Raw genomic sequence first — 19420 nt, forward strand, 5'->3', positions numbered from 1 at the left:
CCAGAAATCCGAGCTGGCTCGAGGGTTCAGCCGATAAAGCTCCAAACGTTCTCAGTTTGCGAGAAATCGGTGTCGTTTTTGGTCAGGGCAGGGTTTGGCAAGAATGAGCACAAGCAGCAGAAACTCTCGCCGTTTGCAGGAGGGCATTATCTTGTTGAAAAGTGAGCCCAGGAAGGCTGGCAATGAAGGGCAACAAAACGAGGCACACAGTATCATCAACGTGTGGCTGTGCTGTAAGGGTTCCGCGGATGACGACCAAACGGGTGTGGCTATGATAACAAATGACACCCCGGGCCATCACTTTCGGCGGTACGGCGGGCGACAGTCAGGTTGATATCTCACTGCTGATGGTTCAAATGACTCTGAGCACTATGGGACTTAACATCTGAGGTCATCAGTCCCCTAGAACTTAGAACTAGTTACACCTAACCGACCTAAGGACATCACACACATCGATGCCCGAGGCAGGATCCGAACCTGCGACCGTAGCGGACGCGTGGTTCCGGACTAAAGCGCCTAGAACCGTTCGGCCACACGAACGGCTCTCACTGCTGACAGTCGGGGCTCAGATCCAAGCGGGACTCGTCACTCAACAGCTCTACTCCAGTCAATGAGATTGTAGGTCGAAGAAGTGTCTGGAGACGTCCCGGACAGCGATTGGATACAAACCCGACTGTCGCCCGCCTCACAGCCCGACAACCAGGGGTAATCGTCCGAGGTACCATTATTTTTACAGCAGGTCCCCTTTGGTTGTTACAGGCGGAACCCTTACAGCACAACCGTACTTCCTCGATGCTGAATGACGCGTCTGGTTGTCCTTTATGGAAAGCCATACTGCCCTTACATTGCAGCAAATTAATCCCCACGCACACACCGCGAGAGTTGCTACCGTTTGTGCTAGTGTTTGTGCTTACCTTCGCCAGGAAGGTCGCCGAATCTCTCACAAATGGAGAACTTTTGGAGCATTATGGGCAGGGCCCTCTAACCATCTTTGGATTTCGACGATCCAATGTAGCAGTTGGACAGAATTTGGCACGATATCAATCAATCAATCAATAAATCCCAAGCCGAATAACTGCTTACATAAGGGACAGAGGTGGACCAGCGCGTTATTGTCTTGTTCAGTTTGTGAAGCTCTTTTTCCCGAACAAACCATCCAATTTTTCTTAAGTTGTAGTTATCTGCGTGTCTGTACAACTAAATCATATGAGACGATTTCTGTTCCATTCGGATAACTCCTTCGTAATGAGTATATCTCAGTAAGTATATATAGCGTAAATAGACTTATTAATCTGTAATTTTATTGTAGATGCCTGACTGTGTTTATTGGCTACCTCCACACCGACGCATCACTAGGCCAGTAGACTACTTCCCCAACTTGAGAAAAAGTCGATTCTTTCTACTCATAATTGGTACTGAGCAGTATGAGAGTCTGGGGCTTGTAGCCGACCTGTAATAAACGCTAAAAGAGACGTCATTACGTATTCTTTCGAAACCCTAATGGACTACAGTGTGTGACTAATAAAGAGATCCTCGGAGAAAATTAGGAACTTAAGAGGAGAAACTCTATATAGGATTTACTGACACTATGTTACTTGATTAATATACCTAAAACTTTTTGGTGTTCTTCAATTTAAAGAAATGCCATTCTGTAACTGTTGGACTATAAAACTGTCAACATTTTGAAACCTATTGGTCAGCAGCAAGGAGGAGACACATCTGGAGGAAAAAACGTTTCTCTTTGTACAAGACCCAGCAGTTCAGAAAAAGATTTCGATTACAACATAAATGTCAGCAAAACATCACGTTCAGAATGAAAAAAATAAACCACGTTAAATCTAACATGTAATACAAAACTTACTTAATATAATAGCTACCGAACTGACCATGCTGTAAGGGTTTCACCATGCTGCTGGAGCAATCGTAACCTCGATCTATTGCTCACTTGTTAGAACGACAGTTCACAGGCGCTGCATGAGACATAAAATATCTTTGCCCTGTTAAAAGAGAGCTGCAATAGAGTCGCAAGTCAGAGCAGTCTCTGCCGCAGTTGCAGTCGCTCGCTGCTACGGTGTAGTCTGTCGCTGGTACATCGCAGTTTATAGGGCGTAGTTGTTAAAGTCACAGTACAGAACGAATTGTAAAATTTTACTGTATGGAACTGAATAATAATAGTGATCAGCCCCAGAGCTAATGAAATGTAGCATTAATATTGTATGTTGCCTTTTTGGTAGTGCATTAGGTGCACCCAGCAGTAGGTCCATAATAATATCTCCGTTGATCACTGTGGTAGACGACTTGATATGTCAATACAACATTCTTGTAGAATCCATTATTTGTGCATCAACGCAGAATTAGTGCAAAAAATCCAAATAGAGTGTTCCATGACCATGAGGATGGTCAGGATATAGGAAAGTTTCATTAAGTTGTGATAATTGGGTCAGTAAGGGGTTCACCACTCCTTACAATGTTCAAAGTGGATGATAATCTGGATTTATTTATTACGCGAGTATAGTTTTCTCAATAACTTTCAGTTTCTGTGTCTTTCCAGTTTAAGAAATCGTGCAACAATATTGAGGATGATGTTCACAGCCATATTCAGTTGTCTGGTAATTAACTATTTAAGTCAGATAGCGTTGGATAATCTCCCGGATTAACACATACCAATTACAGGTATCAGCAGCGCGGTATGATCGGCGTCCCACGTAAGTTGATGCTATAACGTAATAACACTTGGTCCAAGGAGAACGAGGCATATTGTGTGTTTAGGCACCAGTTCTTAGACAAAGGATCTAATCCAGGGTGGCATTCCAGAGGAGCTCAGCTGCCTCAAACGCTCCCCGGCGCTCTGCCAGCTTTACCCTGTCGCGAGACAGGATTAATTCAACGAGGAAACACTCGCTTATCTTAGATGCGCAACTTTCATGAATAACGTAACTTGGAGACTTTAACGTTACTAAATAGGCTATCAACTAGGCAGAAGGGCACAGACGATCCCATAAAATCGACAATGTACATAAAATCGATGTAACGGTACACAGTTAAAAACAAAAGACAACTCTTTGTTCCTAGGCTTCTAAAGAATACCTCTGAAAATGTCATTAATATTCCTGCTGTGTAATTTGATGTCATTTTGAAATAAGTAAGTATCTACTTAAGTATTTTCATTATTATTAAACCAGTCAATTTTTTGTGAGTGTTTCTATTATTTATACCGATTATCTTTCGTTCGGTTGGTGAACAACGATATAGGCACGAAATTAATTCTGTAGTTTTGAGTTTACTTTAATGCCTGGTAGATTTTTAACTCCTTCAGTCGTTAGGTGATATGAGGTACGTGATATTACAGACGACACGGCATTCGCTCGTTATGGCCTACATCCGAGTCAATAGAGACTGCACATCTGTATTTAATCTCTACGACGTTTGTTGGCTCCACTCATGTTTAAATGGCTGCAGGGGATCCGCACTTTTGTTTGCCAATTACAGTAGCGTTTAAACGTATGGCATACATATAGTACCCGGTATTGATTCAGAACGAGCAACAATTACTGCTGATTGCAAAGGCCTTTGTATGGTGTGGCTTCTAAGTTGAATCTCTTTTCATGCTATAATAATACGTATGATTTAAAATAAATATGTGAAGAAAAATATAAAGTATCGAAAGTGTAGTATGCCTCACAGCTCAGACGGTAAATTGTAATAGTAATAAAAAGTCTGTTAAACAGTAGTTTTGGATTAAGAAGAAACAAAGAAATGAAAAAAAACTGCGAAAGAGTAGAAAGAACCAAAACGATAATTTGTTTAACTTCATAATTAGTGAAGAGAAGAAATGAATGAACGTTGCTATCCTGAAAATGTCAGACATGATTTCCGAATTAAAAAAAATCAGCGAACAACATTATCGCACAAGCGAAGTTAGCATTCGACAAAAGAGGTCTCTTGGTTTCAAAACAACATGGTTTATTTTAGGAAGACGTCCAAGCTGTAAGGGTCCGATTATTTTAGCTGTAAATGTGCTTTGTTGTCCCCAGGCAGTGTGTTAGCTAGAAACGTACTGAAATGGTGCATTAAGATATGTGCTGAGTGATGGAATTAGGGCTACTGTGAAAGATAATCCTGTTAAAATATTTTTAAAAGCTGCTCCGTGTGAGCTCACGAGACGCCCAGGGAGCAGAGTACCGTAAAATAGAGTGAACGGAAACAATGGGAAATTTCCGAAAAAGTTCTGTTGTGCTACTGTGTCGAAAGACAAATGGGAATATCATTCGAAATTTTGTTTTTTAGTTTGGTTGTAGACCAATATAACAAGGAAATTGTGAATTTCAAACTAGTGGTACAGTCAATTGACGTTTTATTTACTCTATCAAAAACCATGGACGTGGTGCTGAATTTGCTTATTTCGAGCTTTATCTGTAAGTACCAATCTAAATTGCGCTGTTTTGATTGAAGTACCTTGAAAGCTAATTTGCAATTCCGTTTCATTAACCAGAGATTCAGTTTTCAAATATACTTTCATCTGAATTGTACTTTGACTAATTAAAAATGTAGAATTGTATTTAAGAATTCGTGAGGTGAACGGAAAAAGAAACCGTTTGTGTTCTGGGTATTTGACTTGTAGATTCATTTTTTAAGATGGTATCAGTGACAAACAAACGACACTCATCACTTTAATTTTACAATAAAGCAATTAGAGAAATATACAATTTTTTTGCAAAATAGAATAAAAAACCAGAATTCATGCAATATTTTCAGTTTTCGACTTGAATAATTTTTTTGAACCAGATAAATTTCGTTTCTTACTCTCCTAGATCAAAAACAGGTTTTAACATATCCCTATTCAGCCCAAAAACCAACAAATAACAATAAGTCTAATACTGCTCTTTCTATTCGCTCCACTGTGTGCGGTGAATTTAAATAAAAGTTTTTATTTTTATCTTATAAACGCATTATCCAGGTCCCAAAACTAATTATAAGCATAGGCACAAGACCAACAAATCGAAGAAAAAGTTTCACATATAGTTTTAAAATTATCATTTATTTTCTTTTAAGGTTAAAAACTATTTCTATTCATCCCGTTCTACGGGCGTGGATGAAAGGTCCGTGAGCGTTGGCGGCGAGGTAACAACAGGTCGGACAATGCCGAGTCTGCAGAAGCTGTTACCGAGCTAAAACAACTGAATTACAGTTCGTTAACACTAGTTATTGTCTTATTTCCTTTTCTGACTGACGTAATATTTTTCTTGCTCCAGGCCAGAATGATTGATTGAATTTGATCTTGATTGCTTCTATTAATGAAAGATATATACATGAAATGTAGTCACAGTTTCGAATATGGACAACCTTCAGCTGTGTATGGGAATGATGACATTGAAAATGTGAGACGGACCTGGGCTCAAACCCAGATTTCCCGTTTGTCGTGAGCGGTCTCCTCAACAACTTTGCTACCTGAGCACCTTTTACGGGCAGACCGAAACTTCCATCTGCCATCGTCTATGTGTTTACAACCTGCACTCTTACATTCATTATGTACATTCCCATACAGGATATTCTGGAGTATTGCTGTACGGTGTGGGATCCGCATTAGATGGGACTGACGGATGACATCGGAAAAGTTCAAAGAAGGGCAGCTCGTTAAGTATTATCGCGAAACAGGGGAGATAATGCCACAGGCATGATACGTGAATTGCAGAGGCAATCATTAATGCAAAGGTGTTTTTCGGTGCAATGGGATCATCTCATGAAATTTCAATCTCCAATTTTCTCCTTCGATTGCGAAAACAATTTTTTGGCACTCACCTACATAGGGAGAAATGATAATCACGATAAAATAAGAGAAATCAGGGCTCGCACAGAAAAAAATTAAGTGCTTGTTTTTCCCGCGAGCCGTTAGACAGTGGAACGGTAGAGAGACAGCTTGAAGGTGGTTCATTGAACCCTCTGCCAGGCATTTTATTGTGAATAGTTGAGGAATCAGGTAGATGTAGATGTAGAAATGTTTTCGCAACCGTCAAAGGTATCACAATTCTGTTTCCACCAATATTAATTGTGAAAAATCCTCCACTACATTACAAACAGCATCTCGTTAAGGTAATATTAATTACAGAGATGTTGGTATTAATTTCGTTTGCTTTTGTCAAAGTGTAAGTCTATAAAGTTTCACTACTTGTATCACAGATCTGACTGAGACGACTTCAATAGCGTTTCACATTCCAAATTCTTAACTAGTTTCTGGGAAATTACATTACTTAGAAATTAGAACACCTCTATTTTGAATATGAAACTACTTACTGTCTCACGTAAAACTTCTTCGTTTTACATCCAAACAAGGAAATACGTAACGGAAAGTTGCACCCCCACGAGATCGATACGAAAAGGAGAATGAGGAAATGGTGCTTTGTATTCTGTTCAAATGGTTCAAATGGCTCTGAGCACTATGGGACTTAATATATGAGGTCACCAATCCCCGAGAACTAGAACTACTTAAACCTAACCAACCTAACGACATCACACACATCCATGCCGGAGACAGGATTCGAACCTGCGAGCGTAGCAGTCGAGCGGTTCCGTACTGAAGCATCTAGAACCGCTCGGCCACCGCGGCCGGCCTTGTATTCTGTCTTTCGATATAGCACCTGAATAAATTTGGCTTTCAAAAAAAAAAAAAAAAAAAAAACACACACACACACACACACACACACACACACACACACACACACACATACAGCTCTGAGATCAGTTTACCATTCTGATTAGAGTAAAACGCGATTGAATTTCTCTCTTCCAGATCTACGATACTAACAGAAAAAGTTGCTAAGATTTTACTCAGAAAGAATTATATTACCGTATTTTTGCTCTTAAAATTGATTTCGTAAGAGATAAAACTTTTTAGTGAGGAATGTCTGACATTTTATTATTAACATTACATTTAATTATTGTAATATTCGAGGGCAATTTCTTAAGCACCTCATCTTGCATGATGTGCGAGAATAATTTTTATGGCATCAGAAAATTGCAGGTTAGGCAAAGATCAGGCTAGGTGAAACAGATTACTGAGTGTGGTTGGTGTTGTAGATATACGTGTGAATGAAAATACTGCTACAAAATACGAGGAAATGAAGGACGGCATGTAATAGTCTCGGGAATTAAAAAAAAATTGCCGTATATACTAGAATCAAAAAACTTATTAATTTTCAGAGTACAGTGCTGGTGCATGCACAAGTGTTTCAGAGTACATTGTTGAGGGGACGCTACTGAATACGGTGCTCCGCTGTAGAAGAGCTCCACATGTTCCCAGGCTGACCAGAGGACATCGTCAATTACGACTCCAGGGGGCGTAGGAACAAAGAGTTTGGGTCGCGGATCAATGGAAGCGCGTCGCCTGGTCGGATGATTCACGCTTCTTGTTAGACTAGGTCAGTGGTCGTACGTAGACACGCAATCGTGCAGGCGAACGACTGCTCGGAACACGCACCGTGTCACGGACACAGCCTGGAGAGGGCAGTATTGTGCTACTGAGGTTATCCGACTCGGATTCCACGGAACCTGTGTTAGTAACCGAACGCACCATGACAACTGTGGACAACTTGAACATTGTTCCAGATCACCTACACTCTTTCATGCTATATGATGACGTGGCTTGAATTGAAAGAAATAGCATCGACAGAAACTCAGAAAATTGTATCAAATAAATTAACAAACGACGAAGCTGATCCGCCTTGTCAGAACACTGTTGCAGAAACAACGAAGAAAGCATGCCAAATTCCAACGAAAGCAAGATCTCCAAGATTGGCAATCATTTACAGAAGCTCGAAATTTAGCGCGGACATTGATGCGAAATGCTTTTCCTTATAATAGTTTCGACAACGAAACTTTACCTCGAAATCTGGCAGAAAATCTGAAGAGATTCTGGTCGTATCAAAGTATGCTAGCGGCAAGACAGTCGGTATCTTATCTGTGCGATAGCAACGGAAATACCATGAACGGCAGTGCTGCGGTAGCAGAGTTATTAAACAGAGCCTTCCGAAATTCCTTTACCAAAGACGAAGCAGTAAATATTCCATAATTTGAAGCAAGGACAGCTGCCAACATGAGTAATTTAGAAGCAGATATTCCCCGAGTAGTGAAGCAACTTAAATCGCTTAATAGAAGCAAGTCTTCTGGTCCAGACTGTATACCAGTTAGGTGCCTTTCAGAGTACGCTGATGCAGTAGCTCCATACTTAACAGTCATAACTACCCTATACAACCACTTGCCCGACGAAACATCAGCACTCAAACACTGGTAAGTTGCACAGGTGACACCAATCTTCAAGTAAGTTAGTAGGAGTAATCCACTACATTACAAGCCCTTATCATTAACGTAGATATGCAGGAGGATTTTGGAACATACACTCCTGGAAATGGAAAAAAGAACACATTGACACCGGTGTGTCAGACCCACCATACTTGCTCCGGACACTGCGAGAGGGCTGTACGAGCAATGATCACACGCATGGCACAGCGGACACACCAGGAACCGCGGTGTTGGCCGTCGAATGGCGCTAGCTGCGCAGCATTTGTGCACCGCCGCCGTCAGTGTCAGCCAGTTTGCCGTGGCATACGGAGCTCCATCGCAGTCTTTAACACTGGTAGCATGCCGCGACAGCGTGGACGTTAACCGTATGTGCAGTTGACGGACTTTGAGCGAGGGCGTATAGTGGACATGCGGGAGGCCGGGTGGACGTACCGCCGAATTGCTCAACACGTGGGGCGTGAGGTCTCCACAGTACATCGATGTTGTCGCCAGTGGTCGGCGGAAGGTGCACGTGCCCGTCGACCTGTGACCGGACCGCAGCGAAACACGGATGCACGCCAAGACCGTAGGATCCTACGCAGTGCCGTAGGGGACCGCACCGCCACTTCCCAGCAAATTAGGGACACTGTTGCTCCTGGGGTATCGGCGAGGACCATTCGCAACCGTCTCCATGAAACTGGGCTACGGTCCCGCACTCCGTTAGGCCGTCTTCCGCTCACGCCCCAACATCGTGCAGCCCGCCTCCAGTGGTGTCGCGACAGGCGTGAATGGCGGGACGAATGGAGACGTGTCGTCTTCAGCGATGAGAGTCGCTTCTGCCTTGGTGCCAATGATGGTCGTATGCGTGTTTGGCGCCGTGCAGGTGAGCGCCACAATCAGGACTGCATACGACCGAGGAAGCCAGGGCCAACACCCGGCATCATGGTGTGGGGAGCGATCTCCCACACTGGCCGTACACCTCTGGTGATCGTCGAGGGGACACTGAATAGTGCACGGTACATCCAAACTGTCAACGAACCCATCGTTCTACCATTCCTAGACCGGCAAGGGAACTTGCTGTTCCAACAGGACAATGCACGTCCGCATGTATCCCGTGCCACCCAACGTGCTCTAGAAGGTGTAAGTCAACTACTCTGGCCAGCAAGATCTCCGGATCTGTCCCCCCATTGAGCATGTTTGGGACTGGATGAAGCGTCGTCTCACGCGGTCTGCACGTCCAGCACGAACGCTGGTCCAACTGAGGTGCCAGGTGGAAATGGCATGGCAAGCCGTTCCACAGGACTACATCCAGCATCTCTACGATCGTCTCCATGGGAGAATAGCAGCCTGCATTGCTGCGAAAGGTGGATATACACTGTAGTAGTGCCGACATTGTGCATGCTCTGTTGCCTGTGTCTATGTGCCTGTGGTTCTGTCAGTGTGATCATGTGATGTATCTGACCCCAGGAATGTGTCAATAAAGTTTCCCCTTCCTGGGACAATGAATTCACGGTGTTCTTATTTCAATTTCCAGCAGTGTATATTATGTTGGAACAGTATGAATTACCTCGAAGAAAACGGTCTATTGACACACAGTCAAAACGGATTTAAAAAAGCATGGTTCTTGTGAAGACAATTAGCTCTGTACACATACGAAGTGTTAAGTGCTACTGACAGGAATCTGAAATGTATTCCGTATTTCTAGTTTTCCAGAAGGCTTAGTGAAATCTCTTGCTTATGGAATATCGTCTCAGTTATGTGAATGGGTTCGTTATTTCCTGTCAGAAGGGTCACAGTTCGTAGTAACTGACGGAAAGTCATCCAGTAAAACAGAGGTGATTCCTGGCGTTCCCCACTGTTGTTTTACGGGGCCTCTGCTGTTCCTTATCTATATAAGCGATTTACGAGACAATCTGAGCAGCCATATTAAGATTGTATGCAGATAATGATGTCGTTTATTGTCTAGTAACTCATCAGAATATCAAAACGAATCGCAAAACGATTTAGAAAAGGTATCTGAACGGTGTGAAAATTGGCAGTTGATCCTAAATAATGAAAAGTGTGAAGTTATCGACATAAGTGCTAAAAGGAATCCGTTAAACTTCGATTACACGATAAATTAGTCCAATCTAAAAGCCGTAAATTCAACCAAACACTTAGGAATTACAATTATGAACAATTTAAATTGGAAAAAAAACACACAAAAATTTTGTGGGGAAGGCAATCCAAAGAGTGCATGTTATTGGTAAGACACTTAGAAGCACGGTGTGTGATCCTTATCAGATAGGATTAACGGAGTACAATGAGAAAGTTCAAAGAAGAGCAAAACGTTTTGTATTATCGCGAAATAGGGGGGAGAGTGTAACGGATACGATGGGATGGACAAAATTAGCACAAAGACGTTCTTCGTTGCGGCGAAATTTTTTCACCAAATTTCAGTTAACAGCTTTCTCCTCCGAATGCGAAAATATTTTGTTGATACCGACCTAGATACGGAGAAACGATCATCGTAATAAAGTAAAGGAAATCAGAGCTCGCGTGGAAAGATATAGGTGTACATTCTTTCCGCGCGCTGTTCGGGAGTGGAATAATAGCGAATTATTGTGAAGGTGGTTCGATAAACCTTCTACCAGACATTTAAGTGTGATTTGCACAGTACCCATGTAGATGTAGATATGTCTTCTCTGTCGGCGATAGCATCTTTCATCAGGATAATATTCGTGACAAGGCTAAAATCATGCTATAGTGTTTTAAGAAGCTAAATTTCTTCTTTGTTTCTTTCTTTTCCTTACGCCATAGTCCTGCAGTGATCGCATGGTCGGCGTGGTCACAACGGATTTGGCAGTGTTAGTGATAGGAATGGCCAGATGCCCTTCCTGCCAACGCCCCGTACCCCACAAGAGGGAATCAGTGTACCCCAACTGTCTGCGTCTTGTGTAAATCGTGAAATAGTGCGGACGTGTTTCAAAAGTCTGCGACACGTGTAACTGAGGCGGAACGTGGGAACCAGCCTGGTATTCATCTAGCAGGATGTGGAAAACCGCCTAAAAACCACATCCAGGCTGGCCGGCACACCGGCCCGCTTCGTTAATCCGCCGGGCGGATTCGATCCGGGGCCTGCGCACCTACCTAGTCAAGGAAGCAGGGAGTTAGCGCGCTCAGCTACCCTGGCGGGTTTTTGAGGAGCTTAATAGTAAACTAAAATCAGAATTCGACCACCAAATTCGCCTGCTCTCATCCCGATTGAACACATTTGGCACGCTGTCGAGCGACAGCTGTGCCCCGGCCAACCAGCGGCCCGTAATTTACGGCAATGTCTTGACCTGAGCGTAGGCAGCTGGTCATACATACCTTCAGCAAACTCAGCACCACTTTTCGAATCCATACCATGCCCAATCACTGCCCTAATGCGTACCGAAGGTGAATAAACATACTATTAAGCAGGTGGTCATAACGTTTCGGCTCATGAGTGTAAATTGTTGAAGTTGTTACTTGCGAGTGGTAGAGTAACTGAAATACGGCAGTAATAAATAAGTACTTTTAATAACAGTCTAGGAGTAAGATGTTGAAATTAGTGAGAAGCTGAAGGATTGTGGGTGGACGTAAACACAAAGTCACAAGGTGTGTATCATTCCAGGACGAGAAAATCAATAGTCTGCCAGAAAGATCGTCAAAGAATGATTTAAACCTTCAGCTGCAGGTTCAGTTGTAATTCATCCCGCCGTCGGCTTCATTTAACGTTGTGTTTGTAAACACAGTACTAGAGTGAGTCTTTCAGAAGAAAAAGCGACATCCTTGGAGTGTTAAGAGATCGCATGATACATGTTGGTAAAAGATACATACTTGTAGTGGCTTATCATGGAGACTTTACCTCGCGAAATTTTGGGAACAGGAAACTGTACCTTCTGTGCTGCCGCTTCCCTCTAGGTTGTGATAACAGCAAGACAGAGTCCTTCTGAGTGTCAGTTTTGCAACTTAGTTATCCTGAGACAGCTTTATATTGTGTTGTATGTGATGATAACTGAAAGGACACTGTGAAACCCGGTGACAGTACCAGGTTGAATAGGCTCACCTGACGCATCATACATGGACCATCTCGATCCCCCATTTAACATCTTCGCGATATCGGGTGGAAGATGATCTGCTGTCCTCTCGGTGGGGAATCCGAGCTCTGACCGTCACGTACATGTACATCGACATCTACATTTATACTCCGCAAGTCACCCAACGGTGTGTGGCGGAGGGCACTTTACGTGCCACTGTCATTACCTCCCTTTTCTGTTCCAGTCGCGTATGGTTCGCGGGAAGAACGACTGTCTGAAAGCCTCCGTGCGCGCTCGAATCTCTCTAATTTTACATTCGTGATCTCCTCGGGAGGTATAAGTAGGGGGAAACAATATATTCGATACCTCATCCAGAAACGCACCCTCTCGAAACCTGGCGAGCAAGCTATACCGCGATGCAGAGCGCCTCGCTTGCAGAGTCTGCCACTTGAGTTTGCTAAACATCTCCGTAATGCTATCACGGTTACCAAATAACTCTGTGACGAAACGCGCCGCTCGTCTTTCGATCTTCTCTATCTCCTCCGTCAACCCGATCTGGTACGGATCCCACACTGACGAGCAATACTCAAGTATAGGTCGAACGAATGTTTTGTAAGCCACCTCCTTTGTTGATGAACTACATTTTCTAAGGATTCTCCCTATGAATCTCAACCTGGTACCCGCCTTTCCAACAATTAATTTTATATGATCATTCCACTTCAAATAATTCCACACGCATACTCCCAGATATTTTACAGCAGTAACTGCTACCAGTGTTTGTTCTGCTATCGTATAATCATACAATAAAGGATCCTTCTTTCTATGTATTCGCAATATATTACAGTTGTCTATGTTAAGGGTCAGTTACCACTCCCTGCACCAAGTCCCTATCCGCTGCTGATCTTCCTGCATTTCGCTACAATTTTCTAATGCTGCGACTTCTCTGTATACTATAGCATCATCCGCGAAAAGCCGCATGGAACTTCCGACACTATGTACTAGGTCATTTATATATATTGTGAAAAGCAATGTTCCCATAACATTCACCTGTGGCACGCTAAAGGTTACTTTAACGTCTGCAGACGTCTCTCCATTGATAACAACATGCTGTGTTCTGTTTGCTAAAAACTCTTCAATCCACCCACACAGCTGGTCTGATATTCCGTAGGCTCTTACTTTGTTTATCAGGCGACAGTGCGGAACTGTATCGAATTCCTTCCGAGGTTGTAGCGGAGGTTGTTAGGATTACAAAACACTCGTTTCACCCATACCAGTATACTGCTGCTTGGTATGGGAACCATACCAGATAGGACTGATAGAGAAAACAAAGATCCAAAGAAGAGTAGCACCTTTCATTATAGGTTCGTTTACATAAAGCGTCACAGAAATGTTCAGCCAGCTCCAGTGGCAGACACTACAAGTGAGCCATTCTACATCACTGTATGGTCACCTGTTAATGTTCTGAGAGTGCACGCTCGTAGAAGAGTCAGCCTACGTGTATATTTCTAGAAGCCCAACAAGATAAAACTGGAGAGATTCGAGCACACTTGGAGTCTTACCAGCAATCGTTCTTCCCGCAAACCACTTGCGACTGGAACATGAAAAGAGGGAAGTCACAGAGGTACACAAAGTACCATCCACTGCACACCGTAAGGTGGTTTGCGGAGTATAGATGTAGATGTAGCCTAAGGACTGTTGCACATTGGTGTAGTGGTTCAAGGTCCTCTGATCGACAGAGCGAGGTGTTTCGTCAGGGACTTGGGGTTGCTTACCTTGTGACCTTCCTGTTTCGTGTGTCGCTCTGATGCAAAGAAACAGTGGTGGCAGACTGGCTCCAACTGGACAGACCGCAACAGTTAATGAGGAATCTGCTCAGTCAACCCGTCCAGCTTGAGCACCATCCCTGCTTGTGTGCCCAGACTGTTGCTGGTCATTCAGTACCAACACCAGCCTTGGTGTTCATCATCGCCAAGTCCAACCAGAAGAAAGCAACGCAAAAATCAACACCATGTACAAGAAGGCGTGGTGGTACAGTGAGCACTTGGCGCATCTAGAGGTGGAACTGACTATCCACAACGTGTGACTCCTTAACCAGAAAATAGTTGAGTGTTTCTCTAACTACATACTTGAGTCAATCACAGGTCTTTTTCTAACTACAACCTTGAGTCAATCACAGGTCAGAGAAGGGAAGGAACCTACAGGAAGGTCACCTGATGTATATGTCCTCTCTACACCTCTACACCTCGGGGAGGATTCTACATCCACAGCTCCCAAGAATCGCCAGCAACTTCAACATCATTGCAGGTGCCATGCTCAGGACCATAACCATGCAGCTGATGTCAGTGACATTATCTGGTCCATTCTCACTGCTCTACCGCTATCTGGTCATCAATTCCACTTTACTGATAACATCATCATGTCAACTTCTGACAGCCACAGAATGGTCATGCACACAATGCTTTCCACTGTTTTGGACCTTCATTGAGGATCTCCCTAGTAAAGGGGTAGCCCACTGCCATGGTGTAGCCCTTCAGTTGACCCAGCCTCTCAAGAGGAAGTATGCACATTAGCGATGGGAGTTCATAGCAGGAAAGGGCGCATTCAGTAAGAATGATGCACGTTAGCCTCAATGGCCTGCTCGATGGCACCCTGCTGTTGTCACCTTATCTGGCCCATGAGCTAGAGGAACTTCTGGGTGGATCTGTGCACCTGGCATCTGACTGGCTAGGTCTACAGCCTTGACAGTAGATTTCTAGTTTTTTTCAAGGAGGTGCCCTACGATTAGCTGTGGGCACTAATACTCCCATCTCACATTACAGCAGGACCAGATGGTATATCACAAGCCCAGCTACATAATCTTCCCCTGTGGTCTTCTTTAAGCCCCTAAATCTCTTCCATCTTTCATACTCACTTTCTTCTTATCTCCATTGTGCCCAGACAACTCTGTTGCCCAGAATACCCCTCTAATTTACATCCTGTCACAGGCTGCTCATATCTCACCAGGACTTTCCATAAGGTACCGGCGGCCCAACTGACACACAGTTGTACCTCTAATGGATATCAGCAAATCTTACTTCCTCAGGTTGAGATGTGCACAGCATTATCTAACTTGACCTGGAAATGACTCAGGTTGCTGCACTGTGCAGCTCGCTGTAAGTGGCGTCTCTGAATGTGTCAAAAACCTTAGACTTCTTATACCATGGTGCACTGTGGCCTGTCTGCAGAACCATTAGAGTACATTGGATATATACTGGGTTGCTATGCATCTGCTTCCACTTCATTATGTGGTTCTGAGAAGTTAATGCACTTTGTTCAACATTCCAAGAACATTCGGCGGTGTAATCTGCTATCCCCAATACTCTTTAACATGTCCCTAGACCACATGCCAGCTTGTCTCGCTGACTGTATTGGCACCTGCATACTACGATGACACATCACTGCTACCACTTTCGCTAATGGCCTCCTGTTTTCTGGTACTGGTGCAGTGTGTACACTTGGGTATGTGGGGCTCCTGATAAATCCCAGAAAATGTTTCTTTTTGCCCCAGTCACATAAGGGCAGGGGAAAAAAACAAAGGTGGGCTATGGAGGAACATCATAATATGGGCGTTGGGTTTTGGGAAAACTTTCAGATATGTGAACCTGGAGTTCTCCATCAGTGGCAAGAGGCAGTTCCCCACAAGAAAGGAGGATGAGCGGCAGCTGCAGTTACTTACAAGGGTGCCATTGAAACTACAACTATACATTGGGCTCTGCTGTAATTCCAGGCCTCCACAATACCTTGGCTCCGTGCAGGGCTCATCTGGGAGTCCTTAAATCAGTGAATGCCTACATCCATGCAGCCTTTCAGTCTTGGTTGTGCCTACTAGTCGACACACCATTCAGGCACTTCCAATTCCATCTGGGCTATTGGGTTCCCTGCTTCCAGTGGTCTCCAGCCAATTGGTGTGGCCAAAGAAGAGTTTGTGCAAGGTAGCTTAATGGAGGAGCTGGAGAGGATGGACGAGCAAATGCAATGGTGAGGTGACACTATCACCTGGGTCTCTGCTGAGTAGAGTAGCTTCCTTCATCTGTGGGTGGGTGTGCACTGAGGAGTTCTGCTCAGACATCAGTGGAGCACAACTTTATGACCAACACCTGACAATTCTTCAATGGCTGTGGCAACATCGACTGTCTGCATGCATGCATCAGTGCCCTGCCCACTCAAGCAAGGCTGTAGCATACTTTCAGTGGCTGTATGAAATACTAGACTGGCTGCAGTGCCTTGGAGGCTGTGAATCATATCATGCAGATGTCCCCCTGGAGGCATGATGCCTTGGCCTCTTGTGTGTCCTGGGGCTTCAAGCAGAGGAGCTTCACTGTGTCCCTGGAGGCCCACCTCAGAACATCTGAAGGACTCCTGAAGCCAGACATTTTGGTGGCCCATGGCAGCACACCCCATGTTGTCGATGTTCAAGTTGTCGATGTTCAAGTTGTCAGTGGCTATCTGCAACTCGACCAGTGTCATGTGAACAAAATCACAGCCTGTGACAGGGACACCATCCAAATGGAGCTGCAATTAACCGTCACTGCTGTCTAGGAGGTCCTGACAACATCACCCGCCATCAACTGGTGTGGTGTCTGGCCATCAGTCTGCTTGGGTTCTTTGGGATCTGCGCTTACACAACATCCAACTGCCAACAATGGCAGCATCATGTTTGAGCAAATTACTGCTTCCAGCACAATACCCAAGACCAACACAGGATAAATTATGTTCTCTTGATTAGCTGTATTGTGTTATCTTTGGCAGGTACAATACGTTTATTTGTGAATGCAATATTTTTACTTGGCCAGTGTTTGCTTGACATTTTGTGTAATATTTACTGTACTTATAAAGTATTACTCGCAAATAAAATAATTTATAGTCAAGGTATTTTTAAATGGTGGGGCAGTAATTTGAGGTGTTGGGCAGCTCACACTGTGGAAATAACAAGAATTAGGATCTCTTTCTCAGGGCATGACGAACCCCCTAAACAGACCACTCAACATTTATTACTAAAGTTGTCTTTGGACTATCCAATCCCATGCATGTGGAAAATGGTCGTTCACACAAGAGTCCTCGACGTTTTATGTCATTTCAGGAGCGAAATTTCGCTAATAAAAGTACTATTGTCAGGGAAGGGAGGAGGGAGCCACACTGGTCATTGTTGCCAGTGACACCTCCCTGCCCCCCCCCCCCTCTCCGTGATATGCTGGGCTTGTAGTGACAATGCGATACTGCTAGAAGTGGACCTCATGTACAGGAGTGTGATGCATGTGATCTTACATTTGCAAAAGCGGAAAGAGTGAGTACGTTTCTTTTTCCCACAGGTCTTCACGCGATATCAGCTGGTTTAGGTTTCAGATCTGGATCTTGCCCCAGAACTAGTATTCAGGTTTTTCCCCTCTCACACAGCCAGTTGTGAGGGATGTCATAATGACGTGTATGAACGCTTGCTAGTTGGTATCACAAAGGGGAATCAGGAGAGGTCTGCCGTAGTATTCATTGTCTGAGTAGACAGTTGCAGGAGTTGAGTAGTATGGTCCTCTCTGACTGCCTTGCACGCTGCTGCTAGAAAATAATGTAAGTGTATGCCACTAGTTCTGGCTTCGAATAACTCATAAGTAACCGTCTTGGACAAGGAAATCGCGTGAGCGCCCGAGAACAGTGCTTCTGCCCCATTGGCAGATCCGTATCAGGACATAAGCTTAACTGGCTTTTGTAAGTCTAGCCTTTCGACTGGAAGTTTGGGGGACTACAGCCTTTCAGTACTGTCAGAAAGTGAACAACCTATTGCCGTCCTTATGATATCATTAATTTTGTAGCTACCAGTTTCGGCACTTTGGTGCACCATCTTCAGGCCTTAGATGATACTGAAGGGGTTACCACGATCCACTTACACGATGCATCAGTGGCCTACAAACATGGTTTACTTGGTCTGTAACTGTGATGTCTCTCCAACCAACTGTCAGTTGATGATGATGATGGTGGTTGGAGAGACGACATCACAATTACAGACCGCGTAAACCAGGTATGTAGGCCACTGATGCATTATATATATATGGATCGTGATAAGCCCTCCATCATCAGTTATGGCCTGAGGATGGTGCACTGAAGAGCCGAAACTAGTAGCTACACAACAAATAACATCATAAGGACGGCTGTAGGTATTCCATTTTCTTACAGTTAATTTATCGGGTTCATGTTCGGGTAATAAGGAGTGGTTATTCTGAGAGACCGCTGTCAGCATTCTCGCAAAGGCGTTGGAGGACTCAACCACCCCCCACCCCCCGCCCAGGCAAGATAGGTGACACAATTTAATGGGAATGTCTCGGTGCGGGACACTTAATTCTCGATTTTGGGGCTCTCCTTTTTTTGCTCGCTTTTAAGGAAACTCTTGCAGCTCTAAAAAATAGCATTCAGGTTTTACCTTCACCTGCGATTGTTTTATAATTTGTGAGAGAATAATTCATAATTCTTCACGTAAAATTTTATGCCACGTCCGATTCGTGTTTTACGTTGAGTAATCATTTAATTCAGCATCTTGACATAGTCTAAGTTGTTTATCTATTATTTTATTTTCAAAATGTTCCTGCGGTGACGGTGCAGGCAGCAATGAAGTAGTAGTGAGCTTGACTGGGTCTGGATCAACGGTGTAAACCAGATAACTTGTTAACGATTGTTTTGCAAGCAAAAAATTCCCGTTCAACAGAAAAGGAATGGCGGTGTGGCCTTTACCTCTGGTACTTGTGTTGTTGCAAGCAGATGGTAACAGCATTATACCATGTGTTATAATACGCAAAGCCATTGTTGTTACTGATCAGTTATCATTTAGGATTGAATAACAAGTAACTGGTTTTATTTCAAACTATTTTTCTTCTACTGACGTTTATTTCTAAGTAGTTTTCTGCTTATTGGACCATCTTAAGGAAACAACTAACGTCCGAAAGAGAGACTAGTTCTTAGGCAACCAAACAATACAAGCAATGATTAAATCTACTTTCACAGAATGTTTTGCATCCAACTTGTTCTGTAATGTTGTAAAGATCAGTTAATTTCACTTTATGTAATACATATTAATAAAT

This window comes from Schistocerca gregaria, chromosome 4 (assembly GCF_023897955.1).
Source record: "Schistocerca gregaria isolate iqSchGreg1 chromosome 4, iqSchGreg1.2, whole genome shotgun sequence".
Taxonomy (NCBI): domain Eukaryota; kingdom Metazoa; phylum Arthropoda; class Insecta; order Orthoptera; family Acrididae; genus Schistocerca; species Schistocerca gregaria.